Source organism: Myotis lucifugus, unplaced genomic scaffold (genome assembly GCF_000147115.1).
Source record: "Myotis lucifugus unplaced genomic scaffold, Myoluc2.0 scaffold_86, whole genome shotgun sequence".
In the NCBI taxonomy this organism is placed as follows: Eukaryota; Metazoa; Chordata; class Mammalia; order Chiroptera; family Vespertilionidae; genus Myotis; species Myotis lucifugus.
In genome coordinates this window covers 1,625,704-1,649,555 of record NW_005871134.1, presented here as the reverse complement: position 1 = coordinate 1,649,555, position 23,852 = coordinate 1,625,704, and the positions used below count along the sequence as shown (strand labels likewise).

At 41.2% G+C, this 23,852-nt stretch overlaps 1 long non-coding RNA gene across 1 annotated transcript; it reads left to right on the top strand.

The window, feature by feature from the left end:
* Window positions 1–10,687: 10,687 nt before the first annotated feature.
* Window positions 10,688–22,147, top strand: LOC106697605. Its single transcript, XR_001348734.2, has 4 exons — window positions 10,688–11,042; window positions 11,128–11,250; window positions 15,797–16,002; window positions 21,624–22,147. It is a non-coding gene; the product is annotated as an uncharacterized LOC106697605 (long non-coding RNA).
* Window positions 22,148–23,852: the final 1,705 nt, after the last annotated feature.

Sequence of the window (23,852 nt, the reverse complement as noted above, 5' to 3'; positions counted from 1 at the left end):
ACTGCTCAGATTTCCCACATATTTATCAATATCTTTGCTTATCATTGTTTCAGTTTATGTTAGACCTTCCATCTGGGATCATTTTCCTTCTTCCTAAAATTCACCCTTTAGCATTGCTTTTAGTGAGGGTCTGGCTGTGGCAATGTCTGTTGTTGTCTGAAAAGCTATATTTTGCTTTTATTGTTGAAAGCATTTCATTAGCTATAAACTTCTGCATTGTCAGTTAATATTTTTAAGATTCTTTTTATTTTAGAGCAGTTTTAGGTTCACAGCAAAATTGAGGGAAAGTACAGAGATTTCTCATATAATCCCTGCCCCTACACATGCATAGTCTCCCCCTTTATTAACATCCCCCACCAGAGTGGTACATTTTTTAAAACCAATGAACCTACATTGATGTGTCAGAGTCACCCAAAGCCTACAGTTTATATTATAGTTTATTCTTGGTGTTTTACATTCTATGGGTTTGAACAATGTACAATAACATGTATCTATCATTATGGTATCATACAGAGTATTTTCACTGACCTAAAAGTTCTCTGTGCTCAGCCAATTCATACCTTTTCCCCACTCCCCAACCTGTGGCAACCATTGATCTTTTTACTATTTCCATAGTTTTGCCTTTTCCAAGATGTCATATCATTGAAATTATACAGTATGTAGCCTTTCAGATTGGCTTCTTTCACTTACTTATAAGCATTTAACATTTTTCCATGTCTTTTTGTGGCTTGATAGTGCATTTTTTAATTGAGTTATTTGATATACCGTACTGTGTAAGTTTAAAGTATATACATATTGATTTATATACTTATTTGCTATGTGATTGTCATAGTAGCATTAATTACCACATCTATTGCATCACAAAATTGTTTCTTTTTAATGTTGAGGATAGTTCATATCTTTTTAGTGCTGAATTATATTTCATTGTCTGAATGTACCACAGTTTATTCACCTACTGAAGGGTATCTTGGTTGCTTTCAGGTTTGAGCCATTATAAATAAGCTCCTATAAATATCAGTGTGCAAATTTCTATGGGGATTTAAGTTTTCAACTCCTTTAGGTAAATACCAAGGAGTACAATTGCTGAATCGTATATGAAGAGTATGTTTAGTTTTGTAAGGAACCACCAAACTGTTTTCAAAATAGCTGTACCATTTTATGTTACCACCAACCATGAATGAGCATTCCTGTTGGCATCACCTCCTCACTAGCATTTGGTGTTGTCAGTGTCCTGGATTTTGGCCACTGTAGTGGGTGTGTAGTGATATCTTGTTTTAATTTTCATTTCCCTGAGAACATATGATGTGGGTCCTCTTTTCATATGCTTATTTGCCATCTGTATAATTTTTTTGGTGAGGTATCTGTTAAGGTTTGGCCCATTTTTTAGTCGGGTTGTTTATTTTCTTATTGTTGAGCTTGAAGAGTTCTTTGTATATTTTGGATAACAGTCCTTCATCAGATGTGTGTTTTGGAAATATTTTCTTCCAGTCTGTGGCTTGTCTTCTCATAGTTTTGACAGTTGTTGTTTTTTTTAGCACACTGAAAATATTATTCTGTGGTCTTCTAGATTTTATTATTGCTGTTGAGAAGTCTACATTGCATGATAGTCTAATTGCTATTTTTTGTAGGTGAATTTTCTGCTTCTCTTTTAATATCTTCTTTTTTTTTGTCTTTGGTGGCTTTTTTGTTTGTTTTTTGGTTAATCCTCACCTGAGGATATTTTTCCATTGATTTTTAGAGAGAGTGGGAGGGAGGGGGAGACAGAGAGAGAGAAACATTGATGTCGTGCCCCAACTGGGGGCAGGGATAGAATCTGCATTTGAGGTACATGCCCTTGACTGGAATTGAACCTGGGACCCTTCAGTCCACAGGCAGACTCAGCTCTATCCACTGAGCTAATCTGGCTAGGGCCGTCTTTGGTGTTCTTAAGCTTTATTAAAATGTTTCATATTATTTCTACTTATCTTGTTTGACATTTGTTGAGCTTCCAGGAGCTGAGGTATGGTGTTCTAACAGATAGTGAAAAAATTCTCAGTCATTAATTGCTTGAATAATGACTTTCTCCAACCTCTCTAATTTCACTCTTTTTAAAAAATATGTTGTTATTTATTTCAGAGAGGAGGGAGGAGAGAGAGAAATATATATGTGAGAGAGAAACATTGATCGGTTGCCTCCCACACACACTCTACCAGAGATCAACCTGAAACCTGGGCATGTGCCCTGACCGGGAATTGAACTGGTGACCTTTTGATGCATGGGATGACACTCATCCAACTGAGCCAAACCAGCCAGGACTCTAATCTCATTTTTTTTTTTAAGAGAAACCACTCTTAAAAAATTTATTTATTTATTTATTTCAGAGAGAGAGAAACATCAATGAGAGAATCATTGATGGGCTGCCTCCTGCACACCCCAAACTAGAGATTGAGCCCGCAACCCGGGCATGTGCCCTGATCAGGAATCCAACCATGACCTCATTGTATGTGTAAATCACATTTTGTTTATCCTTTCATTGTTGATGGATATTTGTTTTGTTTCCACCTGATTTTTTTTATTTAACTTTTGTTCTTTACATATTTCTTACTTTCTTGACAGTTCAGCATTAATTTTAAAAATTAATTTTTAGGAATAATGTATTTAGATTTTTAATTGTTTTCTTTGGGATGGTCGTTCAGAGTATCTAAACCACCCTACTGCAGGAAACCAAAGTCTCACACCTTCCTCCTGTATGAAGGCCAGAAGACAAGTGCAGAGAACACATGTTTACATTTTTCCTTTTGGGCACTGGAAAGGGGAGTTTCTGAGGTATGCCATATTAATATAGTTTTATATGTTTTCATTCTTTCCTTGAGGTTAGATAGTTATTTCTTTACCTCTGTCATAGGCCCTATGAGAAAACCTTTAGACCAGTGGTCGGCAAACTGCGGCCCCTTGAGTGTGGCTCTTCCACAAAATACCACATGCGGGCGTGCACATACAGTGCGATTGAAACTTCGTGGCCACACTTAAAGGGCCAAAGAGCCGCATGTGGCTCACGAGCCACGGTTTGCCGACCACGGCTTTAGACTAAGAAAACTCATCTCTGTCTTGTAGGATTTGGCACTCGTAGCACGTTTTTTGTGCCAACCTCCACCCACCCCCGCATGCCCCAGTATTCAGTAGTAGCATTTGAAACTTGTATGGAGATATCAAAATTGTAGACTGCTTGAGCTGAAAGGATCTAATTCTAACTCCTCTCCCCTCCACCACATGTCTTAAAGATGAGTTGACCTTGACCAAGGTCAAGTGACTAGCTCAGGGTCACAGAAGGAGTCTGACAGCCAGAACTTAAGTTGCCCCACTTCTGTCCCAGTGTACCTTCTACTTCCATGTTCCTTCTCTCTTTGGGGTGACTTTCTGTGACCCAGTAATGAGTTCTGAGCTTGGTCTTTTGAAAAATTGATATGGATGTTGATGAAGATGATTGGACACTGATACGTGGGTCAGAGTCTAGGCAAAAATCCTCATCTAATTAACAGTTTGAAAGACCAAACAGAATTGGCCTTCCATATTGTACTCCACTCCTGTCTCCCCTGTTCATGGAATCTTTTTAGATATGTTAGAGTTTGGGAAACTTGTGATCATTCATCCAATCTCAAATTTTCTGCAGGGACATTTTGGGAACTTCCACCTGCAAACTTTGCTATTTTTTATAGTTGAGAAAACTGAAACCTAAAAGATGCAGATGATTTCTCCAAGGTCATGAAAATGTTCATAGCAAAACCAGAGCTATACCCAGGTCTCCTAATTCTTATTGTAGTGGAGGACTTCTATCGTGCTAAAAATGCACTAACTTTGCCCCTGGTCTTCAACGAAGTTCCACCTCCATGTTCTGTGTTTTAAGATTGCGAATTGTCCTAACGGTGGTTTGCCTTTGAGAATAAGCCAGAACCTGAAGGGTTAATGGGAATTGAACAGTGAAGTGGGAGCCCTTTTCTCCTCTCCTTAACTGGGGAGCCTGGGCTGTCTCCCTTGCACCGCAGGTGTACATCATTATGGTGTAATGATGTAATTACCAGTAATGCTGCTGCCGCCTGAGTAGTGGTGGAGAGGAGCATTAAGGAAAAGACCAGGCCCAGCTCTCTCCTAAGAGCCATTTCAGCCCACTTCAGTCTGTTAGATTGAAGATGCTGGAAGGCGAATGGCTTCAGCCGAGGAAAAGGTCAGATTTAAAAGCTTTTCTGGGTATGGTATTTATTGTTGCTTTTTTGACCTTCAGAAAAGTCCCCTGTGTGTTTGTCCTTGATTTTTGCCTTCCCATTAATGCTTCAAAGCTGTATTGCTGGCCATGCAAGGTCTTTAGCATAGGTGGCTTCCTGTGTGTGTTATTTGAGAAGGCCAAGTTCTATTGCCTTTCATACCACCATTATAGGGCCAAAGTCTTTTTGACTCTTGAAAATTTCAGTTTTTAACATTTCTGTGTGTATATATATTCTTCTACAAATATACTTTAACCTAAATAATTTATGAGATATACTTTAAATACAGAAAAATAAGGAATAGGATCTGGTGCCTTGGGCAAATTACTTAACCTCTTCCAAAACATACAGCCTGCCACCTGATGATTATGAGGAGGCAATCATGGTCTCTGGAACAGGGTAGACCAGGGGTGGGCAAACTTTTTGACTCGAGGGCCACAATGGGTTCTTAAACTGGACCAGAGGGCCGGAACAAAAGCATGGATGGAGTGTTTGTGTGAACTAATATAAATTCAAAGTAAACATCATTACATAAAAGGGTACGGTCTTTTTTTTTTTTTTAGTTTTATTCATTTCAAACGGGCCGAATCCGGCCCGCGGGCCGTAGTTTGCCCACGGCTGGGGTAGACCCTTCCAAAGGTGTTCTTCTTTGTGGGGACAGCCATTATTCTTTTTGTAATGTCACCTGATGGATCCAGGTGTGTACTGTGGAATTAGATGTCAGCTCCTGCTGTCAGGGGACTTGACCTGTTTGTTAATTTGATGAACACAAAGGAAAGCATTGGTTAGGATTGTAGAAAAGTGGCTTTGACACAGGTTGTAGGAAAGCACACAAGCAAGTTTTGCTTTCTCCAGTGGTTCTCAGAGTGCTCCCCCTGGATCAGTAGCATCAGCGCCACATAGGAACCTATTAGAAGTGCAGATTCTCAGGCCCCAAGCCAGACCTACTGAGTCAGAAATTCTAAAGATAGGGGCTACAATCTGTTTCACCAAACCCTCTAGACATTATTCTTTTCTTTCTTTCTTTCTTTCTTTCTTTCTTTCTTTCTTTCTTTCTTTCTTTCTTTCTTTCTTTCTTTCTTTTTTTGCCTTCTAGTAGTTCTGGTGCATATTGAAGTTTAGAAACCACTGGCTTATTTTATTACTTGGTACTAAGAGCCATTTGATAATATAAAGTCCTTTATGTTTATCTAGAGCCGCAATGTCCGGTACAGTAGCCCCTAATCATGGGTGGCTATTTAAACTTAAATAAATTAAAACTAAATAAAATTAAAAATTCAGTTTCTCAGTTGCACCAGCCACATTACAAGTGCTCAGTGGATACATGTGGCTAGTGGCTACCATACTGGATAGTGCAGATATAAACATTTCTACTATCGCAGAGATGGAGTAATGCTGGGCTCAGAGTGTTGGTCCTCACACTTAGCATGAATCGGGTCGCCCAGAGCACTTGGCAAAATGTAAACTATGAAACTCCATCGTAGGAGTTTCTGACTCAGTAGGTCTGGGACGCGCTGGAGAAATTACACTCATCGCAAGTTCCTGGCGATGCTGCTGCTGGTCCGGGAGCATGCCTTGAGAACGAACCACCAGGCTAGCGTACGGATCCTTGACCTGAAACCTGTGATCCTCCTAAAATTGAAGGTGAAATGCTGTACATATCCATATAGTAAAGGCCCCAGGATATAAGGTCTGCAGTTTTCATCCGAGTCTCAAGTGGGTCAGCAGGTCAGTCAGGAGACGGCTTAGCTGCAGCTGAAGGAAAATATGACTACTAGTGACTTAAATCACAAGGACAGTGATGTTCATTGGGCAACGGAAGAGGCAGGACGTTCCAGGGTTCTTTCAGTGGCTCAGGCACCTCACTAAGAAAACCAGGCACTTGACCTCCCCAGGAAACCCCTTCTGAATTTCTGGTCAGAATCCTCACCTTCCCACCCCTAGACCAGTCCTGACCAAGGGGAATGGGATTTGCATAATTAATTTCTTTAGACTAATTGTGATTCAACCCTGGGGGTGAGAGGGAGGGAGTCTGCCTCCCCTGAGACCAAGGGGTCTCTGTCAGTTCTCTGAACCAAATATTAGTTCCCTAGCAGGGGTTAGAGGAGAAATGGCTGCTAGGTTGGTAGGGATCTTTGTCTATCTCAGTAAGTAACCTAAAATATGTTAGGAACATCTGGCCTGCATCTTTTTAGATCACCACATGCTTCCAACTTGCTGGACAAGGAGGGCCTGGACAAGCTCAGCTATGAAGAGGTACTTGGCTTTGTCCTCTCATGCCTTATGGCAGGTCTGTGAAGCAGTTCTGCCCGTAATGGGGGCGAGGTGGGGTGGAATTTAGGAATCTGATTCAGGTTTCTGGAGTCAGCATCTCCCCACCCTGAAAGTTAGTCCCCCTCTGACTTTGGCCCCAATTTTAAAAAAGGGCTCTTGCCTGGTTCCTTTGGCCAAGTCCCTGCGCTTGGGATTCACATTATTCCTTTTCTCTCACTAGTCCTCTTAGAACTAGAACCCCAGTCCTGAATTTTGAGCCCAAATCTTAGATTCTGCTGCCAGCCTTCCTATCTCCCTGCCTGGGTCCCTGCTTGGATCCCTGCTTATCTCCTCCCATCTGTATGCTTCAGCTCCTCCGCTTCACTAAGTAGAGAGATCATGTCTAAAAATGTGCATTTGTGTCTTCCATGCAGAAGCGGTAAGTGAAGCCCTGGGAGTAATGAGATCATTGGAGGAGATGATGTCAGAAAAAGAGCTGAGCATGCCCACCCCCGTCCACCGAATCTAATTAAGGGCCTGGTCATCTGTTTTTATCTGTAAACTCCACAAATCAATAGACCATAAATCCCACACAAGTCACCACGCATCAGTAGTCCTCATAGTGTTCCTTGCAACCCTGGGAATCCAGAGATGCCCAATGAAAGGGACGATGGCGGCTGAGCGGGCAGAGCTCTCCGCCTGTGTCCCCTGCCCCAAGAGCAGTTCTGCTTTGATGTGTTTTTGTATATTATGGACAAAATTTTATATGCAGAAATAAAGGGTTCCACTTCTCATTAAAACAGGTGGGAGCCCTGGCTAAATGATGTCGAAGGTGCCTTCTAACACTGGCATTGAGCTCCAGGGCTGGAAGCCAGAACACAGGTCCTAGGCTGTCGCATAGGAAACAGAAGTGCAGTACCTTCCTGTTTAGGAGCTAGAACTCTGACCCTCTTGTTCTGTGGTTTTGAGCTCACAGTTGCCTCCGTTAACAGCTGGATACAGTACCCAATTGTTTGCAGCCAAAGTCCTGCAAGTCTGTTTCCTCTAAAAGCCTCTTCCGCAACCTCCCTCCCCCATCCTCCCAGGACTGAGGTGGACAAGACGGGGAATGAATGTTTCGGTTCCCCTCGGTGGTTGTGTGTCTTCCTCTCACACCCTTGTCCAGAATTTCTTGTGTAGGGAATTTCTATTTTCCAAAGATGCTTACCAGAAACAATTTGGCAGAGAGAGCATAGTTTGGGGGCAGAGGCTCTAGTTAAATGATCACAAAAGCACATGTCCCTGTGGCGAATCTTACCTCATGTGAGGAAGGACGCAGCAGAGTGAAACTGCAGTTCAAGCTGAATCCGGAGTGGAAATGAGGAACAACCCCAAACACTGCCGCGTGCATCAGGGCGCTTAATCCCTGACAGAATTCCGGGGTGTCTGTATATACTTGTTAAAAGTTTGTGTCTGGTATTAGAATGTGTACTGAAGCAATGGAAAGCTGCCCATTTTTTGCTGACAGATTTCAGAACGTAAAGCTTGGCTCCTGGGGAATGAGCAGACAGCAGAGCTGTTCTCAGAGGGCGGGCACGAGCCTCTTGAGGGTTTCGGGGGAGATTATTTTTGGTTATAAACGGAGGGCCTTTGTTAAAAGTTGAAAAACATGGTCAGTCCAATCTTCTGAGGCTGTGAGAGAGAGAGTGACTTGCCAAGGTCACACAGACCATTAGACCAAGTTAACCCCAGACCCAGGTGGCTTCACTCTCTGCCCACAGAGCAGGCCCGATCCTGACTACCCCTCCAGATCTGAGGCTCCCCGGGTTCCTCCCTGCGGCCCACGTTCTGCAGCTCCAGCCACCTTCTCCTTGATCTGTTGGCCTGGCTCCGGGGGAGATGAGCTACAGCTGGTCTGCAATAGAAAGACGATCCATTTATGCAGACTTTCAGAGTGACCTATTCACCTTACATTTTCCACTGAGATGAATGAAAATGTAGACAACAAGACGGACAACTCAAAGAGAACAGGGAAAACCCAGAACAGAGAAATGTGCGATTTGTTTTTGCTTTTAAAAAGAAGCATATCACAGAACTTCTTGGTTTGGTTTTGTGTTTTTTTTTTACCCTCTGTCATCTGTGACCCATTCGCCTGTGCAGCCAAGATATTTTGGCGTTTTTTCTCTGGGAAAGCAGTGAGTGGGTGCGTGTAGAGGAGCCAAGAGTTAACAAAAATACCAGCAGATGCTGGAGCCGAGGGAGAGGGTTCTCCCAGCCTCCCAGGCAGAGGCGCACCCACCTCCCCTCCTCCAGGCTCCCTAGAGAAAGACTAAAACTCTTCTACGTGAGAGGGCTTCCCGATCCTGAGAAAGGCAATCTCTAGGAGCACTTCCTGTCAGCAGGCTCTTAGGGCTTCGCCTTTCTGAGGATGCCCCCCGCCCTGTAGGAAGTAATAGCATTGTGTGTGAAGTCAAGCTACCTGGTTTGATTCCAGATCCATCCTAGAATCCAAGTCAACCACTTCCCATCTGGGTGGCTTTGGATGAGTTCCTCAAACTTTCCAAGGCTGCGTTCTCATCTGTGATAGAGATAATAGTGCCTACCTCATCAGATTCGTTAGAATTAAATAAGATAACGTGTATAAAGGACCAGGCACAGTGCCAAACACCTGACAGATACTCAGTAAATTAAAAGGTTTTTGCAATGCCTCTCTTTTCCTGAGCAACTTCAATGCAGTTTTCTCTTTTCCCTGAGACGAGGAATAGTAGCTTTCTACTTTGATTCTGGTTGCCGTAGGACTAGCAGAGTGAATTCATTTTCCTTAAAATTGACAAGGAAAAAAATTTTACGCACAGTAAACTGCATCTTTTCAAATTCAGTGGGTTTGAAACATACAGAACATTTCTATCAGCCCCAAAGGATTCCTCTGGTCCCTTTGCGTCTGTCCCTTCTCCTTTGCCCTTCGCCCCAGGCAACCACTCATCTGTTGTCGCTATAAATTAATTTGCATGTTATATGAATAGAATCCTACAGTATGTACATTTTTATCTTTTTTTCACTCAACATACTGATGTTTAAAGGCATCCGTGTTGCATATGTTCTTTTTATCATTGAGTAGCAGTCCACTGTATGGATATACCAGCTTCTAATGGACATTTAAGTTGTTTTCAGTTTCTGGCTATTTTAAATAAGCTGATTTGAACATTGATTTGCATGTCTTTGTATGGCATATGTTTTCATTTCTCCCAGTTGAGTGGCTGGGCCATATGGTAGTTGTTTGTTAAACTTTTTAAGAAACTGCCAAAATGTTTTCCAAACTGACTATTCCCACCAATAGTGTATGCAATTTTCAGTTGCTCCACATCCTCATCAACACTTAGTTCGTATAACCAATCTTTTCAGTTTTAGTCATTCTAATGGGTTTACAGGTAATAGTATTTCATTGTGGTTTTAATTTGTGTTTCCTTGATGTCTAATGATGCTGAACATCTATTCATGGCTTTTTGTATAACTTTTGTGTAGTCTCTGTTCAAATCTTTTGTGCATCTTAGAAAGTATATAGTTTATCTTCCTGTTATTGAATTGTAAGAGTTCTTTACAAGGTCTGGATACCATGTCTTTGTAAGATAGAAATATGTGAAATTTTTCTTTCAGTTTGTGAAAACATGTGAATTCTCCCAGTCTGACTTGTGTTTTTATTTTCTTAATGGGGCCATTTGAGGAGCAAACACTTTGAATTTCTATGAAGTCTACATTTCCTTTCTTTCTTTTTTGGTGTTGTTAATCCTCACCTGAGGATATTTTTTTTCTTTGATTATTTTAGAGAAAGTGGAAGGGAGGGAGGAAGGGAGGGAGGGGGGAGAGAGAGTGAGAGAGAAAGAGGAACATCGATGTAAGAGACACATGATTTATTGCCTCCTGTACACAGCCTGACTGGTGGGGATCAAACCTGAACCCAGGTACATGCCCTTGACCGGGAATTGAACCTGAGACCTTTCAGTATGTGGGCCGACACTCTAACCACCAAGCCACCTACCAGAGCAAGTCTAATTTTTCTATTTTTCTTTTATGGTTTGTGCATTTTGTATACCTACCTCAGGGTTTCATATATTCTGTGAGCTTTTAATTTTACCTTTTATACTGAGATCTATCATCCATTTCAAGTTAATTTTTGTATATGGTATGAAGTAAGGGTTAGTATGGAAATTATTTGAGTGTCTATTATGTAAATAAATGTCCCAAGACATGTAATTATTGCCATTTTAATAACGAAGAAAACAGATCTCCGAAAGATTAAGCAACTTGCTCAAATCATCCAACCAAGATTCAAGCCCATGCTTTCCCAGTGCCAAAGCTCGTGTTCTCCCTACCATATTATGCTGGCACTGTGTCTTCAACTTTGAACTGGAATCCACATAAGCAGTGTCCAGCTGTAACCTGTGAAGAGGATATAAAAACATGAGATGCTACTGCCATTCTGAGGGCATTCATGTATCAAACTCTGCCTTAGGGTATGAACCACATGGATGTTGAGAACCAGGGCAGGGGTTGCACGTCGGCCTGCTTGCTTAGGTCTGTATCTCAGAAGCTATAAATACAACTCTTTCGGTGCTCTCTTGGCAAGAAGCCTAATTCTGAATTCTTTTCCATTTTACAGCTGGTCCATCAGGAATATGAAGTTAAGTGCCTGTCCATATAGACAGTTAATCCTTAGAGCACCCGGCTGGATGGCTGAGTTCCACTGTGTTTGGTTTGAGTTTTTATTTTTGGAACACAAATAGTGAGTCAGCCTCCCTTCTCTCCCTCTCTCTTCCTTACTACCCCTTCTGGGTTCTCTTAGATGCTGTGGTCACACTAGGTAAATAGTCTTTTCCCTATAATGTCCTTTGGACCATGACAAAGTAAGGGGAGAGAAGTCCTCTGCCCTCTGTTGCTCAGTGTGCCTCCCCCCTTTAAAAGAAAGGTCTATTTAAGGCCATTCACTTTTGCCATTTTCGAAGAGTCTCTGAGTCTTACTTAGCCAGGACTATTTTATTTCTTTAAAAAAAAAATGAGGGAGGGAATGTGAAGATAACAGTTATACCTCTCTGTTCTTGCTTTTCAACAGTGTAGCGTTGGTAAATTCACTCCCTTTCTTCCTTTCTTTTTGTGAGGCAGTGTGGTGTTGGGGGAAGAGCATGAGGCTTTGGAGTAAGAAGTTTGTAGGTTTGAATCCCAGATCCAATATTTACACAGCCAGCAAATCATTCAGTCTCCATGAGGTTCAACTTCCTTTTCCTTTTTGTAAAATGGCAATGACATGTACCTAAGGGTTTGTCATAGAATGTCTATACCGTGCCTGGCATATGTATGTGCTTCTGTCATCTCTTCCTGTTACCTTATGTTCTCTTTCTGAAGAGTAAGGACATGGGATACTCATAAAAAGTCTGAATAGGGGGAGTTTTGAGTTTTATAAACAGTGTGGTTTTTTGTTTTTTTTTAGTTCAGAGCCCTATTTAAGGTACCCTTCAAAAAGAGAAATGCTGCTTTCTCCTTGGCCAAGCTGGGCAGTCTAATCCAAAGCCCCGCCATGGAGGGTGAAACATCAGAGTCATTCTGCCTGTTGTTTTCCTTGCTGCTGCCAAGTATATTGTCTTTGGTCTCTGGAAGCAAACTCTACTGTGATGTGATTATTTGCTAGTGAGAAGCTTATCTTATGGGCAGAAGTGTGAGTTGGGAAAGGGTTGGAGGAAAAAAGACAACCTATCTGTCTAATACGGAGAGGGCCAAGTATAGGTTGATAGAAGGAGAGGGAAACCTAGTTTTCATATTTGAGAGGGTTATACCTCCATCTTCTGCAGTACAGCCCTGAAAAACGCTGATCTCTGTCCGGGTGGGATGAGGACACATCAGTGTCTCTTAGTGCCTTCTGGTTGCCATGCCTTACAACTGACCTTATTTTCCTCTTTGCATGAGAGCCTCCTTTGCATTTCAGCTGGGGAGGGGGCTGCCCTCTGCTTCCCCTTTGGCCACTAAGGATTCTGTGGTCTGCCCAGTCACCATGTTCAAACCTGTATACCCTTTGAGATACAGTTCAGGGCTTAGCTCTTCCAAGACGCCTGCCTTGACTCCTCTGCCTGGTTTGATGGTTCCTTGGCCATCCTAAATCATTCAAGTAGCCTTGAGAATCTAAATCTGTGAATATTTAATGAGTACACACTGTGTGTTGGAGAAAGGGGATTGGTTACAGAGACAGATGAGAAGTAGGACCAGTGCCTAGCACTTAGACTTGACTATTTCTTGCTCCACTTTCCTCTCCTCAACCAGGTTCCTAGACCTCTTCAGGATTGCCTCAGCGGTCTAGTGATTACTCACTCTAACCTGCATCTCTGCTAGTACATAAATGTGGTTCAAATTTTGTTTCGGTTTCCCAGGCTTCATAGTGTCTCTACAATTTTGGATGCAGTTTATTTTACTTAACATTACAAATTTAAAAATGCTTATTATAAACTTTGAGGATAATTTAATGTCTGCAAATATAACTCACTCACTGAAACACTTTATACTGCCAGAACATTTCCTTAGTTTTCCTAAATAAGGAAATGGGCTTCCATGAATCATTAAAACCCCTGCGTCAGGCTTGTTTTATGCAGGTTACCACTTAGGCCTAAAATTCTGTTTTCCCCTCTCCAACTGTATACAGACTATTTTGACTCTCCAACAAAAAAGATGAGAAATTTAGTCTCATTTATCTTAAGGTATATGTTATATGGCTGAAGAACATTTACATTCAGATCTGTAAAATCAGTCTTAAGTTTTACCTATGGATTAATTCTAAGAATAAATGACTACTAATTGTTCTTTGCAGTGTTACAGTTGTATAAATGTGCATAGCAGAGTTGGTGAAGAAAATAAAGATCTATGATACTAAGCCTGTGACATTTAAGAAGAATATTTCAAGCATCAGGATCGAATAGGAAATTCTGTTTCTATATTCTATCATTTGCCACATTTTCTTTGCTTCATATTTATACCTTGTCTTTGCTTTTTGTTTTCCTTGGAGTTTGTAATTGCCTTTTTTTCCTGATTAAGGAAAGAAGCATCTGCTTTTACCTTATGACTGACTTCATTTAGCTTCTTAGTCATAATGTTCATTGTAGGGAAATGACTTTCATCATGACACATTCTTCTCTTAAGTCTGCAGAGTTCCTGCTCTAATTTATAGTCCTGCTACCCTTTCATTGAATTCCTGAGTTAAACCTCCTTTCTTGTACCCCATGTTGTCCTCTTTCTTAAAATCCTTTTTAATTTTGCTGTAAAGCATAATTGGTAACTTTTTTTAAAAGAACTCATGGAAGTTAAACTAGGTCCTTGCATATCTAAAAGGTTTATTTAGCCCACCTGTTTTTTTAGACAGTCCTTCAATTAGTCACCTTGATTTCTGCTCCTCTTCCTGACCTTGCTCTACTTATTCTCTAATTCTATACTGTCAATCACAGTAGCCACTAGCCCACAGGTGGGCAAACTTTTTGATTTGAGGGCCACAATGGGTTCTTAAACTGGACCGGAGGGCCGGAACAAAAGCATGATGGAGTGTTTGTGTGAACTAATATAAATTCAAAGTAAACATCATTACATAAAAGGGTACGGTCTTTTTTTTTTTAGTTTTATTCATTTCAAACGGGCCAGATCTGGCCTGCGGGCCGTAGTTTGCCCACGGCTGCACTAGCCACAGGTGAGCTGTCAAGTGCTTGAAATCTGTCTCATCTGAATTGCGATATATGCAGTAAATGTGAACTACACCCCAGATTTTCAAAAAGAAAAATAGTATTTTTATATTGATTTTATGCTGAAATGATAATATTTTGGATATATTATTAAAATTAATTTCACCTGTTTATTTTTACTTTTTAAATGTAAACAGAAAATTTTAAATTATATATGTGACTCACATTACATTTCTATTGGACAGTCTTTTCTCATCCCCAACATGGCCCCTTCCGGGCCTTCTCAAGGAGCAGCATTAGCTCCTGCCTGCAGCCGGTCCCGGGTTCTTTCTCCCTTCATTGGGCTGTCTGTAGATGCATCTACATTGTCATACAACTACAACATAGTACACTGACCAGTATAGTCTCATCTACTTCCTATCTTTTGAAAAGTGTTTAAATTTCTGGTCTGTTCCTTTTTTCCCTTTTTTCCTCTCTCCCCACCCTAACCACAGGTATTAAATTAGTCTTCTTTGTTCTGCTTTGTCACATCTTTATGATTTAGGAGGGAGGAGAAGTAAAGATATTTTTATTCTGTCAATTGGGAAACAGAAGAATTGACTGATTTTTATCACTATTTTGAACAACAGTACAGTGGGCATCTTTATGCATAAGTCTGTCTGTATCTCTAGATATTTTCTTAAGATGGTTTCTGGTTCAGATTATATGACTTTCTTTATGGCTCTTGATATACATATCGACAAGTGTATTCCAAAAAAAGATACCAATTTATGTTCTCTGTGGGTTGTTCGATAAAAGATGGGAGCAGTTATCCGAAAGGTGCCAGATTCCATCTGAATCCTCTTATGTGGGCCTTTTATCTCAGCTTCCATGGAAAGCATGTCCTTTTTTCTGAATCACTTAACTTTTATGAGCCTTCATTTTCTTATTTGTAAAGCAGCAATAATCATGTCCTAAAGTAATGTGCATAATAACTCGCTGAAGGCAATATTTCCATTAATTCATTTTGGCAAGTGTTTGAGAGTCTCCTACTTATACTGAGTACATGTGCTACAGAAGGAACTATGGGGGGTGTCCAAATGATATAGACCGTGGCCTCAAAACAGATTTCTCATGAAGAGACTAGAGCAGGAAATAAGACACATTCATAAGAAACTGTCTCTTTGTGAATTGTAATGTGGTAGATGCGTGACATTAAAGGGGTTTAGATGGAAAAGGGATTGCACTCCACTTAAGAGATCAAAGAAGACAGCCTAGAGGAGGTGACATTTCAGGTAGGCCTTGAAGGAGGAGTATAATTTCAACCTAGTTGGGAAGTAGGGTGGAGGGTGTATGAGGTGTGAGAAAGGCACAGGAGTGAGTTCTAGACAGAAAGTTGATAATGTTCACTAAGGTATTGGCAGAAGGTAAGGAAAACAAACATTTTTGTTTCTCTGAGTATACTTATTTTCATGTGCCAAACAATAAGGTACTTTCTGTATTTATTTCTGCTGTGCTTCAATAGGGAAGGCGGGGAGAAATCATCTTACTCAGTTTGGGCTCTGGCCAGAACTGAGTAGGCGAAGTTTGTCCATAGGGACAAGAACATAATATATTTACACTGGCCCTTCTCTCCCACAGAGGTCGGAAATTCTGAGGCATTTTTAAATAGTTCTGAGCCTGTGACACATTACACTCATCCCACCAAATGATAACTTGCATCAGAAATATTGAGATGTGGCCAGAGAAAGAAGATTCCCGAAGAGAAGAATAACTTAGACAAAGGATGGGCTGCCAATAGAGAGAGGAAAGGGAGGGGATTAGACCTTTGGTGTCATCATGAAAAGGTGAGGAATTTTGTGAAACAAGATAAGGATTGTGCTTTTGATCCATCTTTCTGGCCTTTCCTTCTGGGAGTTCACTACCCTCTGTTCTCTGACAATCTAGAACTATTCTGGTCACCCACCTCCCTCCCTCCCTCCCAAGTACTATACCCAAAATTTTTTTCGTCCCCAGCAACATTCAGGATTCTCTTTTTTGTTGCCTATAAAATGGAGCCAAATTCCTATGCCTGGCTCTCAGGGCACTCCCAGTCCCTCTGGAAGCTGTGAGATAGATAGATATATATATATATAGATAGATAGATAGATAGATAGATAGATATATATATATATATATATATATATATATATATCCCACGTTCAAAGGCTATTAAATCGTGTTGTTTACCCATATCTTCAGAAAAAAATCACTTCTACTGTCGTGGTAAACAACCTGCTTCCCTATTTATAATGGTCTGGCCCTCTAGCAATTTCAGTGCGAAATTATAGCTAATTTGCTTACAAACTTCAGCTGGTCATAATAATCTGGCCACTCAGTGTATATTTAACACCTTACTTTACATTGTACCACAGTCCCTAACCTTGAGTCTGTGGCTTAATGTCTCTCATACACTTCTTCCAACACCAGCATCTTGTTCTTTTTTTTTATTTACTTAAACATTTATTGAATGCCTGTTATATGTCATTTCTTCAGTAAACTTTTATTAAGCAACTGCTATGTTCTAGGCCTTATTTTAGAGCCTGTGAATAGAGTCATAGGAAAGGGAGCACGAAAATTCTTGCTCTCGGTGGTGGGGGGGCGGTCCCTCAGCCCGGCCTGGCCCTCTCACAGTCCGGAACTCCTCAGGGGATGTCCACCTGCTGGCTTAGGCCCGCTCCCTGGGAGATCAGGCCTAAGCTGGCAGTCAGACATCCCTCTGGCAGCCTAGGAGCCTTCAGGGGATGTCCACCTGCCAGTTTAGGGCCTAAGCCAGCAGTCAGAAATCCTTAGCACTGCCAAGGAGGCAGGAGAAGCTCCCGCCACCTTCCACTGTGCTTGCACCTGTCAGCCCAGCTTGTGGCTGAGTGGAGCTCCCCCTGTGGGAGCACACTGACCACCAGGGGGCAACTCCTGCGTTGAGTATCGTAGCGACCAGTCGTTTTGCCATTAGGGTCAACTTACGTATTGCCCTTTTATTATATAGGATGGGAAAAGATCATGAGATATATTTGGAGAAATCATAGAGCACACTGTACTAAATTAGGTGTGACAGGAGGTGCCCATGTAGTCCCCTCAAGTAATCATTGCCTTTTGTATATGCTTGGCTAGATAACACTGGGATCAAGACTCAGGTATTGTTTAGGTTCGATTCAAACACATTGCCAGACGGAGATGATGGATGCAGCAACCATCATGGTCCTGAACTAGAGCCACCAGCTCCACGATGCGGATGGTTTCTTAAAAAAATATGACTTACTGCCTGTTCCAATTCATCTTGTCAAAATGGTCAACAGTTTCATTCTGGTTATACCTATCAGCACGATTGGACTCTGTCTTCTGGGGTCCTTTTCTTTAAATGGTGACTCCCAAAGAGCAAGACACTCAGAATCTGCCACTCGCTTACCTACCATATTGGCTTAGTTCCCACTCCCTAAATGAGCCTGCCCTTTACTGCCTCGGTGCCTCTCATTACTCATCAGTGTGGTGGGAACAGAGATGATCTGGAGCTAGATCTGGGTCTGAGACCTAGATTCACCTCTTGTCTGTATCCTTAGACAAATTTCCTTAGGCTGGTTAAAGGTTTTTGAGAATAATAATACCTGCCCTTCCCAGTGTGGTTTGTTATAAGGTGTAGATGAGAATTTGTGCTAAAGTACTTAGCACGGTAGCTGTCACATGGTAAGTACTCTTTTCTGTCTACCTCTCCAGGGGGGTTTCCTTTTAATCCTCCCCCTTCTCTATTTATTAAAATCTGCCCATCCTTATTTAGCTTCTATGTCATTGACAGTGAAGCTTTTCCAGGATTCCCAGATGCGAGAGATTTCTGTTTTCCCTGTTGCAGATGCTCTATTTGTGGGATTTTAGACTTTTGAAGAAAACGGTCTAAGTAGCAGGGGGACTGGCACAGGAAAGTATAGAAATCTGAACAAAATAGCACTATATTAGGAAGCAGGAACATCAGGGTCAGTGAGAAACGGTATGCAAATGGTATAAGTAAGGGTGTTTTGCTATTCAATGTAAGATGTTTGATTCTCAGCCTATCTCATTCCAGTAGGCCAAATATGAAGGTTGACTCTAGTTCCTAGTATTAACTATAAAAAGGGGGCCACTCACGCCTCTGTATTCAGTGAGAGCCAGGTATCCAATCTTCCAGATAGTTCTGTACTTTTAGAATTTGATGCTATGTTTTGATCAGAATTGGGCATTCAGTCTACAGATTTTTCTAGGAAGACCTTGCTTGGTCAGCAGAATAGAATGCATCCAGAATGACATCATTCTGGCAAGCTTTAAAGGAAAACCCAAGATAGCCAACACAACTGCTGTTTCTTTTATTTACCATTTTATACCTGGTACCATCAGGAAGTTACATTTAAAAACAATTTTCACTTAAGAAAAAAATCCCATAGTCAAAAAAAGCACTGATTCGCTGTGAAGCCGGAAAGATTCATTCATGGGAGCTGATTGTTCATATTTGTAGAATTTAGAATTTTTAGATGGAAGGGGCCTTAAAGTTGAATAGGGTCTTCAAAAGGAAACAAAAGGCTCTTCCTTTCTGCATGAACAGAGTTCATTCACAAGACAGTGTTTCTTGATCTACGAGGAGTGATTTCAGACAATTAGCTAATTGGTTGAGGGAGGTGACCTATCAGCTTTGCAGAAAGGATGTGTGCTCTTAGGGATACACATAAAGAATATATCTTAAGCTTTCCCTGACAGCCAAAAGGAGCCCCATTAATCCTCCTATGTAATGGCCAGTCATAACCACAGAGAAGGAGTATATATCACTGGAGAGTAAAGCTATGCAAACCCCAGCAGCTGCCAACAGCCGGTCACTGTCACCATTAGCTCAGTGTTGTTTTAGGCTTTGAAATATTTCTGAATGATCTTCCAATTTGCTCTATTTTAAGGGGATAAGTGACCCTCCAGAAACAGTCTACTGCTTATTTTTAAGTGTTATCAGCTGCTTAGTTCATTGAAATGATACTTGTCTTATTGTATAGAAAACAGCATAACTCATTTGTAGCCATCTTGAAAGTCCAAATGGATGCACACAAAAAGGGGTGGGGTGTCTCTGTAGGCAAATGTTAATTTTTCTCTGGATTTCAAATGTGAAATAAATTTAAAATGAAAGAAAAGGGTCATAGACTTGTCAAGAAGTGAATCAGGGAAAGGTTACTGATAGATCAATATGTTGAATCTCTTTGCCCCTAGACTGAGAGCCAGTGAAATTGGTGTCATTGTTTTTTTGAACATATTATTAAGATGTACTCAAACTATAAAGTTTTATGATGAAAATGGCTGTGATCATCATCGGATGTCTAGTCCCTACAGCCAAAATAACCACAGGACTGGTCATTAAGAGACAAGTTTTTGTAGCACTGAGTGCACCCTTATTAGGATAGTGGTTAAGAGGGCATTGGACGTGGCTTGAATTGTTTCTATTACCTACCTACTTTATAACCGTGGCTAAGCACATGCTAAGTATCTATATCAGGAATATTTTCATTTATTAAACTGACTGACACTGGTTTAAATACATTACATTACATTACATTACAAGAAGTCTAGGATAAGCACTTGCTGCCTTTGGTTTAGAGACTCAGTGTTACAATCAAGGATGCTTAATCTTTATGTTTTCCCATTCAGCCATCCATCACATATTGGCTTTCAACCTCAGGGTAAAAGGAAATCAAATGCTTTCCCAAGAGTCCCCAGCAGATTTCTGGTTATGTCTTATTGTCCAGAACTGTGAAACACAGTTGAATACTTCCAGTTTGAAGGAAGACTAGGGAAGTAAATGTTATGGTTTTCTAGACTCTATAATGAGGCAGATTGGCACAACATTCAGTTAATGATGATGGTGGTGACAAAGCACCTTGTGCTCTCCTGAAAATTCAAGTGATATGATAGTTAACATTTTATACTTTACGAGGTACTTTTACTAACATGCATAAGGAGTTTGTTGGTAGTTATTGTTGTTGTTGCATGTTTAGAAGTTCTTTGATGATTGATCCAACAAAGAAAAGCCAACTAGGAAGGAGAGCATAGTTTAAGCCTTCACATTTTTTTTTTGGCCCAACTCGGGTCTATTGCTTACAAAACCTTCCTAGACCACCCAGAACCAAAGCTCACTGCTCTAAACTAATATCACTTATGACATAATATTTATTTGCTACTTTATGCTTTAAAAATACTCATGGCTTCTTAGCTAGGTTTGGAGCTCCTTAATCTCAGTCTCCATAGAAATGCCCTCTGGAATGTAGAGAACTCAGTGTTATTCATTTATTAACAGAACATTTTCTGTTTCTCATTATTAGCTGAATTTGAGGTAGTTTAGGGATGGGGAGTGATTACAATGATGCTTTTTTTTTTATGGGGAAAGAATTTTGTTTTCTTTTGCTTAAAGCTTCATCTTTTTTTCAAACTTTCCCCTTATGGCTCTTTTCCTCCTAAGAGAGTAGGATGTCAAGGGGTGAAGTATATCATTCCTTTTTTATTACTCCCCAGCCTCTTCTTAAATAAGCTTAACTCGGACTTAGCTATGAGGAATTCAGCCGTCATTTGTAGTAGAGCAAAAACTCCTGCCCCCTCACTGACATCTATTAAGACTTCACTCAAGAGGAAACCCTTGCATTGTAGCATCATTGGTGCCTTTTGGACACTCTGCCACTCTTCTTATGTCTTTTTGGAGGATTGACTTAAGAGGCCAATAGTATTGGGTAAGGACATCAAACCCATTGACTGATATCTACAATGAGGTGTAAACAAGTATCTGATATTTTGCTGAGACCAAATGCTAAGAATCTGTAGGGATTTTGGAACTTGAAGATATTAGATGACCATTTACCAAGGAGTCTTTAGTTGCAAAGCCAGTTGGAGAATCCTATTTCCCAGTCCAAGGTTCTTTCAACATCATTCTCTGCTAATGTTAGAGTCTTCAGAAGTCCATTGTAGAATGTAGATGTCAGAGTAATCACAGTCAGATTTCTGAGCGGTTGAATCCAGTAGGTCTTTTCTCTTTACCATGACTCTGCGACTTTAGAAATAGAGATGAGAGTAGTTTTGCTAACATATTTTAGTATAATTTATATCCCTTTTAAAGTGACTAACCCAGTTTGTTTGTTTTGTTTCTAACTGCACAAGACCCAAGAATTTCCTAACATCGTGTTTCTCATACCCTTTGGCCACTTAGTTTTCCCACACTTTTAATTCCAGTTTTCACTGTTTGATGATGGTTGTTCTTTAGATATAGCAAATGTGGTACCTGTATTTCCAAGTTCTAAAATAGACTTTATGTGTAGACATTTGTAGACAAAACAAAACACAAAATCTTAATTATTAACTATTTACATTATAAAGCAGTTCACCATGGCTTGGGAGATCTGGAGGCCAGTTAATTATCTCCCCTTCCTTCTGATCTAAACAGTAGGAAGAAGAGCCAAATGGAGGTGAAGGTATCAACTCTACTCATGGCTGTCCAGTGGTTCCTAAAGTACAGTCTAGAGATGTAAGTCTAGGAGTGCTCCATGCACTGAGTGAAATCTAAATCCCTCAGGACTATATACAATAAGAAGAGAGGAAGCTAAGGATGAAATCCTGAGGATTGTAGTTCTTAAAAGGATCCTCATGAAGCCTGACAAGGAGCACAGAGTTGCAAGAAGTTATGGTGTCAGAAAATCCAAAGGATTTGGGAGCAGCATTTAGGAAAAGAAGGAGTGCCCGCCTGCCTCAAATGCTGCCAAGAAATCAGTGAAGGTGTGAGCCGCAACCACAAACGCATCCATGGGATTTTACAACAAAAGTCTTAAAAAAAAAAAACACCCACAAAACTTGCTGTTCTCCCATCCCAACCTCCCTAGAGTCTAATCACATAGGACCATCTACGTTTTGTTTTCCAGTGTACCTTCACATATGGCTTCCATTGGGTATAAAAATATGACACTGCAAGATCTTCGGCCTCAAATTGTTCATTCTAAACCTTGAGGCACGACTTAATGGTGTGTGTGTCCGTGTGTCTGAAGGATGATTGGTGATAAGATTTTCCTTCGTAATCAGGGCCCAAAATTTCTGAGTGTGAGGACTGTAAACTGGACTAGGAGGAGGTACTGATGGGGCAGCAGGGGGATGAGTCCTTCAGGAGGTCCCAGGCAGCCCAGCACTGCCTCCTCCTGTTATTTGTAGGCTAGGTCTCTGCTATGTGAGGGCTCTTGATCAGTGGTTGTTCTTTGCCAGAGGAGGAGGAACGCTGATATTGGGGACGGTTAAATGTTGGCAAAATTAGGCTTCTGGAAGTATAAGAGAAGGGAAAGGAGAAGGCTCTGAAAACAAACTTCCGTGTTCTTCAAATTTCTGCTCAGGCCCCTAGGATGTGAAAGGAATAGCGTGGGCTGGCTTCTGCCTCTAAGCACCTACAGAAAGATGCTTTCCTAAAATCAAACAAATAACGCCATCTAATAGATACCTTTTGGTCTCCTAATGTTGCATTTTAATTTCCCTGCTGTTCAAGCCAAGCTTTGATTTGTCACTCCAAATGCTTTCAAGTGCAAATAAATTTCCTATATTTCATTGCCACCTCTATGCAGGTTTCCTAACCCTTTAAATCTTCCTAACTATTTAATCGTGAGGTTTATTACATGATAATCAGAATTCACTTAAATATAGGATATAATTTGTACCCCCTACCCACTTCTCCCATCATTTGAAGCAAGCCATGTGTATAAGACACGAGACTCATACCTTCTGTGCTATAATGACTTGCGCAAATAGAAAGCCTAGAACACAGTGAGGACTTGATTGAGGTTAAATTGAAATTTAAATCACACCAGGTGCCTGATGAGCTAGCTTTTTCTGGAGAATAAAGCCAATGCTGAATTGAGCGCATTGGGTTGGTGGGTGGGGAGGGTTGGAAGCCCAGTAGCCGGCTTCCTCAGACAGTTCTTGAAGAACTAGGGGCCTCCCCACCAGCTTCCAATAGCCTGAGTATTTTTAGTCCTCGCTTTTCATGTAAGTTTCCCGTTAACTGCTTGCAGGAAATCTTTTCTTGGACATAATCTGCCCATTTCCTGAAGTCTTCCTCTCCGCATTGTGTCAGTTAGGGGATGAATCAAGTCAGCAGATTTAGAGAGTGTGTGTTCTCTTCCCTGCATGGCTCCCCCTTTGTGGAATACCAGAAAGCTGCCTTTCTTGTCTGTTTCTAGGGGTGAAGGGAGGAGGGGCAAGTCCTTGGTGTGTGTCAGCCTCTTAGGCAGCCTGGCACAAATGTCCTTTTGTATGTGGAGGGGGCATGTGTGTGTTTTGCCCCTTCCCAGTGGACACTTCCATTTATTAGGGCCGGATGGTGTCCTCTGAGCTGTAAACAATGGTGTAGGAGATAAAGAGCCGCCTCAGTGAGGAAGCTGTGGTGGCAGCAACTGGGTTCCCTTCTCTGCCTCTGCTCCCCTCCACCTCGTCCGTTGTGCCTGTGGGCTGGTGTGAGCCAGCTGGGACCTCGGTCATTCCTTCCGAGGGCCGAGCAGCTTGGGCACTGTTTCCTAACCTTGAAGACATCAAACTTGGAGAGAGAGGCTTTCCATGATAAGGATAACAGTTTCTCACGTTTGCACAATGTTCGTTTTTAAACGTATCTTTCGAAGAACTGAAATTCTGGCTTTGAATG